Source organism: Mus caroli, unplaced genomic scaffold (genome assembly GCF_978045245.1).
Source record: "Mus caroli unplaced genomic scaffold, Mus_caroli_1 scaffold_10, whole genome shotgun sequence".
In the NCBI taxonomy this organism is placed as follows: domain Eukaryota; kingdom Metazoa; phylum Chordata; class Mammalia; order Rodentia; family Muridae; genus Mus; species Mus caroli.
This window is the reverse complement of record NW_028227265.1, coordinates 8,678,912-8,685,379: the sequence shown is the minus strand read 5'-3', so window position 1 is coordinate 8,685,379 and position 6,468 is coordinate 8,678,912. Positions and strand designations below refer to the sequence as shown.

General features: G+C 50.4%; 1 long non-coding RNA gene across 1 annotated transcript; it reads right to left on the bottom strand.

Annotated features, from left to right (window-relative positions):
- Positions 1–179: 179 nt before the first annotated feature.
- LOC110299612 (uncharacterized) lies at positions 180–2,615 on the bottom strand. The gene is made up of 3 exons (XR_002378494.2): positions 2,502–2,615; positions 1,351–1,460; positions 180–371 (listed from the first exon to the last, which is right to left on the bottom strand). It is a non-coding gene; the product is annotated as an uncharacterized LOC110299612 (long non-coding RNA).
- Positions 2,616–6,468: the final 3,853 nt, after the last annotated feature.

The following is a 6,468-nucleotide window of genomic DNA, read 5'->3' as shown; positions in this document are numbered from 1 at the left end:
GGAAGTGACAACTGTGTAAGACAGCTGCCCACGGTGCCCACTGGCCTGTGTGGCTCAGGATGCCGGGTCCCTTCCTGTCTTCTCCTCAGGGTCGTAGAGAGTGAATTCTGCTTATGGTCTCTGAATGAAAGTTCCCAGGGAAACAAGAGTTGTGTTGTTATACATTCTTTGAGGCAGATTTGAGGATGATTAAAATGTCAGTGACGGGGGCTGGAGAAATGGTTGAGAGTGTAAGGGCTGGTCTTACAGAGGACCCAACTTGGCTTCCTGGCAGCTATGTCAGGCAGCTCACAATTGTCTGTAACTCTGACTCGGGGTCGGGGGCAGATGAATCTGATGCTCTCCTCTGACTGCCTCAGGCACTGGCACACCTATAGCATATACATATAAAGAAAAATATATCTTAAAGAAATACTTTAATGACCATGGAGATCAAGAATGTTGCAGAAAAGCCCACTTAATCTGGGCTATCTCAGCCCTGAAATTTCACTGCCCACTTCTGTGAGTGAACTAACGTTCTTGTGACTGCAAGTAAGTTCTTCGGACTGTACAAACAGAACCTGCCTCCCACCATCCCAAAAGCTAAGAATGTTATTATGTTGGTGTGTGTGTGTGTGTCTGAGGTCTAAAGCAGAGATCCCTTTCCAAACCTTAATTCTCTTTACTTAAGTTTCCACTAATGTATTTGAAAGATGCCTAGGCCGATAACTTTCTTTTTCCTGCTACTTTGAAAACCTGAATCTGTGTTCCTGGGCTGTGGTCATTCCTATTGTATTTGTCTACAGAACAAAGTAGCTTTTGCATGCTTTGAGGCAAGAGCTGTGATCTTTGAGGTAGAGGGCCCATTCCTTTCCATGCAGAGGAGACCCTGGCTGAGGTGCAGAATGTCATCCTGTGGATGTGCAGCCAGATACCCCCACCCCTACCCCCCATATCTCTTCTTGTTTCTATTTCAGGTTCTCCTTCTGAATTTCAGTTTGGCTCAAGTTCCTGCCTGGCTGCCTGCTCTGGCTGGGAGCAGAGTTTCAGGGATCCTGTCTGTCAAGGTAGTTCCACAACACCGGTTCCTGAGGTTACTCACACACCTCTCTGATAAGAAAACCGAAAGGTGAACTTGGACAGTGAGGACGCCAGCAACTTCCTGAATCCAGCCGTGCTCACCCCACCCCAAAGGACGAGTGACTCCCCAAGAGGAATCACTGGAGGAAACCCTGAGTTTTCGATGGCCCTGGAAAGGGAACTGGCCTGGGGCAGGTCTGGTTTCAGGATCGCACCTCACCTACTGGGTGAGGGAGGGGGGCAAAGTAAGGGGGAGACCCCCAGCAGGGCCCCAGAGGTAGGATTTCTTACCATGCTTTGCTGGGACCTGGTGTTCCTCAGCCACCTGCGTCTGACAGTGCTGGCTTCATGGCAGGGTCATGAGGTTGCAACATAGTTGCTGGGGTTTCCTGCAGCCAAGGCTGGTCCAGGTGCCGAGAAAGGACACGTGGGAGACAGAATTAGACCCCCATGGAAAAACCACCACCCGGCCTGATGTTTGTAGCTTTCACTTCAGGAAAAGTGTAACTGACTTTGGAACTTGATTCTGGACTGACATCAAATTGTCTTTGACCCTGTCTTTTACAGCAATCCCCTCCAAAGTCAAGGGCAGGATTCTGGGTGTGGGTCTTTCTTTCTATCCCCTCAGGCTGGGCTGTCTAGGTAGCTGCTATCCCCAGTGGCTGATTTCCTCTCGCAAGCCCCTGGGTATCTTAGTAGGATGGAGAGTCAATTCTTGTGCAGTGCTCCTCAGATGACAGGCACAGTCTGGGTACACGGGAAACATATGCATTGAGTACAAGGGGGCCCTAAAACCTACTCACTTCAAGGGTTACAACTGCTGCAAACGTCATTTCTTGTAAAATAATTATGCGTGTGTCTGCCTGTCTCTGTTTGTCTGTCTGTCTGTAATGGCAAGGAGAAGGTATCTGGAGTTACAGGCAGTTTGGAGGCACCCAACATAAGTGATAGTAAGTGAACTGAGAACTCTCAATGGCTAAGCCATCTCTCCTGCCACAAGGAGCAACTTTAAACATCCAGAAACATTGTAAGAATAGTAAAAGTCGGGGGAGCTGGTTCCCTATTCTGGCATGCAGGTGTATTTGCAGATAGAGCACTCATATACATAAAAAATAAATAAATCTGAGAGAGAGAGAGAGAGAGAGAGACAGAGACAGAGACAGAGAAACAGAGAGACAGAGAGCGCTATAAAGGACACTGTCATGGCCGGAGTCACCTGCTCTGTGTTGTAACAGTCTAGTTGGGGTGGAAGTCACATCCCCTGCAATACATCAATCTAAAGTTCAGTGTCTACGTCGTTATCTCTGGCCCTCGGCAGAGACACAACTTTCTGAACTTCCAGAAAGATCCCAGTATTCCTACCTAGCAGAGGTTTTCTGGTAAGGAATGAAGACATAACTTGCCTGTCCCTTCGGGATTAATCCCGCGGGCCTGTCAATCACCTGCACAGGAAGGTACCTCTCAGGAAAGCTGTCTGCCACAGACACTCCAGTAGCATAGCGTGAAGCTTGCCTAAACCTGTGGGTCAGCAAGATGGGCTCTCCAGTCACTGTCACCCTGCATTTCCCTCCATGATGGTCCCCTGGGCCACTGTCAACTCTGACTCTCAAGAGGGACACATCACAATCAAGTCTTTGTCCTCTGTGCTAAGGCTGATACTCCTCTCCAGGAGCTGAGGGGAGGACAGAGGGGGCTCTGGTCATTTTTACTGTATTCATAGAGTTGTGTGACCTTTATTTACCTCAGGCAGTTTCCAGAGTCAACCATAAGGGATGGGGTGGGGTTGGAGGTGGTGGCCTGCCTGCAGACTATGACAACTGCTGCCAGGACTTTATCAAAACACTGCAAGCCAACGCAAGCCAACTGCCGACTCTTTGGTGGGTGTGTTTTCTAGGTTAGATTAAGTCTTAGGCTTGGATGCTCTCCAGAACCACCAGGGGAGACCCCTAGCCCCCATACCTTCTGTCCCATGTGCTGGACATGGAACCCAGGTGCATACTAGACCAGTGCTCTGTCATTGAGCAGAATCCCAACATTCAAAAATCTCTGCCCACGTTTAGGGATGAGCTGGAAGTTCAGGCTACAAGAGTCTGCTCTGACCCAGTGCTGAGGCGACCACCCAGGCTTCCTACCCTTAGATCTGCTTAGGTTTGACTCTGAGATCCCCACATGACCTGGTCCAGTCTCCCACCCCAGGTCTGTTTTTTAGGGCTGTGTGTCATGCTGGCTGTGTCTAGGGACTCTGGGCACTGTGGGGTGATGGCTGTCACTGAGCCCCAAGTCATGACTGTAGGTGACAAAAAGAGCCTTTAGGGGAGAGAAGGCTCTATATGACCTGTGTCCTGTGGGAAGCACCTAGGAACAGAGAGTTTATTTGCTTCTTTGTTTACTCGTGTGCGTGCCACAGCACACCAGTGGGGGTCAGAGGGCAGCCTGTGGAACTCCGGTCTCTACTTGTACCCTATGGTCCTAGAGATTGAACTCAGGGTATTGAGCCTGGTAATGAGCTTCAACAGCTTCGCCTACCGAGCCATTTGGACAGCCCTGCAGAGGAGATATTCTTTTTTTTTTTAATTTAAAAAATATTTATTTGTGTGTACATGTGTATGAGTGTATGTCTGAGGGTCACGGGCATCTAAGAGTCTGCAGAGGTCAGAAGAGGGGCTCAGATGATCTGCAACTGGAGTTACAGATGCTTGCAAGCCATCCTGTGGGTGCCAAACCCCGGTCCTCGGCAGGAGCCTTGTGTGCGCCCTTGACAGTTGAGTCTTCTCTCCAGCCTGAGGAGTTATGTTTAACTGAAGCAGAAGAAGAGAAATCTAAGGAGAGACACATGCTCCTCTCTCCCCACTCCCTCCCCTCCCTTCCCCTCCCTCTTTCCCTCCTTCCCCCTCCCTCTCTCCCTCTTCTCTTCCCTACTCCTTCCATCCTCCCTACTCCTCCCTTCTTCCCCTCCTTTTATCCCTCTCATTTCCTTCCATCTCTCTCCCCCCTTCCCTCCCTCCCTCCCCCTCCTTCCTCCTTCCCCCTCTCTCCCTCTTTTCTCACTTCTCCTCCCTTCCTCCCCATTTTCCATCCCTCTCCCCTCTCCCTCTCCCCTCTCCCTCTCCCCTCTCCCTCTCTCCCCCTCCCTCCCTCCACCCTCCCTCCCTCCCTCCTTCTCTCTCTCCCCCTCCTTCCTTTTCTCCCATTGTTCTCCTTTTCCCTTGTGAAATGAGTGTGTTTAACAGACAGGACTCTCTCAGAGCTGATGGCTGACCGGCAAAGGAAAGACTCAATAAGTTTCCCTAATGGATCTACCAAAGGAAGGGACTGAAGACAAAGAACTTTGTTCCACCTAGAGATGGAAGGAACTTTTATACCCCTTTCTTTTCTGTTTTTAAAAGGGGTATTTTAAAGATTTGTTTTCCTTGGTCTGGACTTGAATCACCCACCCACCCACGCACCCAACCAACCAAGCAAGTCTATATCAGTGACTTGGGGCAACCTGGGGTGAGACTTTCTTAGCCCAGAGAAGGGACTGGTCAACCTGCCTCAGTTTAAATGTGTGTCCGTTCTAGTCGTTGTCTCATGGTTTTCTGTAAATTGTAAAGTGACCACAGGTGTGGAGTGAAGACTCCTTTTTTTTTCTTTACCACCTGGCCTGGTTTGGCCAAAACTGCAAATACATTCACTTTCTTTGATTTCTGTTAGCTAACTTTCTCCCTCTCCCTCTCCCTCTCCCTCTCCCTCTCCCTCTCCCTCTCCCTCTCCCTCTCCCTCTCCCTCTCCCTCTCCCTCTCCCTCTCCCTCTCCCTCTCCCTCTCCCTCTCCCTCTCCCTCTCCCTCCCCCTCCCCCTCCCCCCTCCCCCTCCCCCTCCCCCTCCCCCTCTCCCTCCCCCTCCCCCTCCCCCTCCCCTCCCCCGTCCCCCTCCCCTCCCCCCTCCCCCTCCCCCTCCCCCTCTCCCCCCTCACACACACAATTATGGTTTTCTGGCTAATTTCTTTTAAAAAAAAATCAAGAGAGGTTGCTGTGAGAGATGGCTCAGTGGTTCAGAGCACACATTACTCTTGCAGGGACCCTCAGTTTGGTTCCATCACTCACACGGCAGTTCACAAACTCCATGACTCTAGCTCTCGAGACTCCATCACTGCTGCCTTCCTAGGGCCCCTACACACTTGTTTTCATACCCAGACCATCCCATAATTAGAAAATAAAACAAACTTTAAAATGTAAGGAACTCCGACCGGAGAGGTGGCTCAGTAGTTAGTACTTGTTGCTCTTGCAGAGGACCTGGGTTCAGTTCCCAGCATCCACATGGTGACTCACAACCATCTGTAATTCCAGTTCTAGGGGATCCGATGCCCTCTTCTGTGCGCCCCCAGGAACCAGGTATACATGTGGTGCATATCCTATAGGCAGGTCACACATCTATACACAGGGGGGAAACCTTAAAGACAAAACAAGACAAATCCCCAAACCAAGAAAACCAAGGCAGCCGGGTTTATGGATCTAAGTAACAATATCTAGTGTCTGGAGACGGGAGTATCTCTGAACTGATACAAAAACACAGAGTATCTTTGAACTGATCCAAAGGTGCAGGAGTATCTCTGAACTGATACAGGGCTGCTCTAGGGCTGGGTCCTTCCAGAAGGTTCCAGGAGCAGTTACTGTCTGGCTTTTTCCAGCTTCTCTGGGGAGTACTCATTCTCTCCCGGTCAGGGACAGCTGTGGAGTACTGACATCAAGTTTCCACCTTTCTCCTTCCACTTTCCCAAGTAGAGAATCTAATGGTCGCCCAGGATGACTTAAAAACAACCCATCTCAAAACTGCCTGGTTACTAACTTCATCCCACTTCCCGAAATTCCTCACTACTCTGTCCCCAGCATCGTAACTGGTCCTGAGTTTCCAGGGAGACAAGGGCATGGTCTCTTCACTATTCTCATTTTAGAGATGGAAAAACCAAGACTCAGAAGAGCTGGGCAGCTTGCCTAAGACCACTCAAGTGAGTGCTCTGGGGAGACTCGGGCTCTCTGTCGCCTCCACCTCCACTGACTTCTATATTCCCGGCTCCTGATCCCTTGTGTGTTGTCCACATGACGCAGGGTGGAGCCCTGTGTCCCCTTCCCCAGCTCCCTGCCTTCTCTGATGGGTATTGACCAAAGTGCTCCACACCATCTTCATGAGGGAGCACCCTCTTCATTGCCCAGCGTTGGGGTGAGGCAGGAGATCGTAGGCAAAATGGAATTCTAGAACACCTTGGAGGAGGCCTTTCCATCAAAGGTGGTGTGTGTCAGCCTAGCATTGACAGAATAAGAGAAACCACAACTGAGGCTGCAGGGTCTGTAGGCTGGAAGGCTGGCTAGACCAGGCAGCTGCTTTTCCAACGGTCCTGACAGGAACAATGTGTTCTGCATAAAGCTCCTTT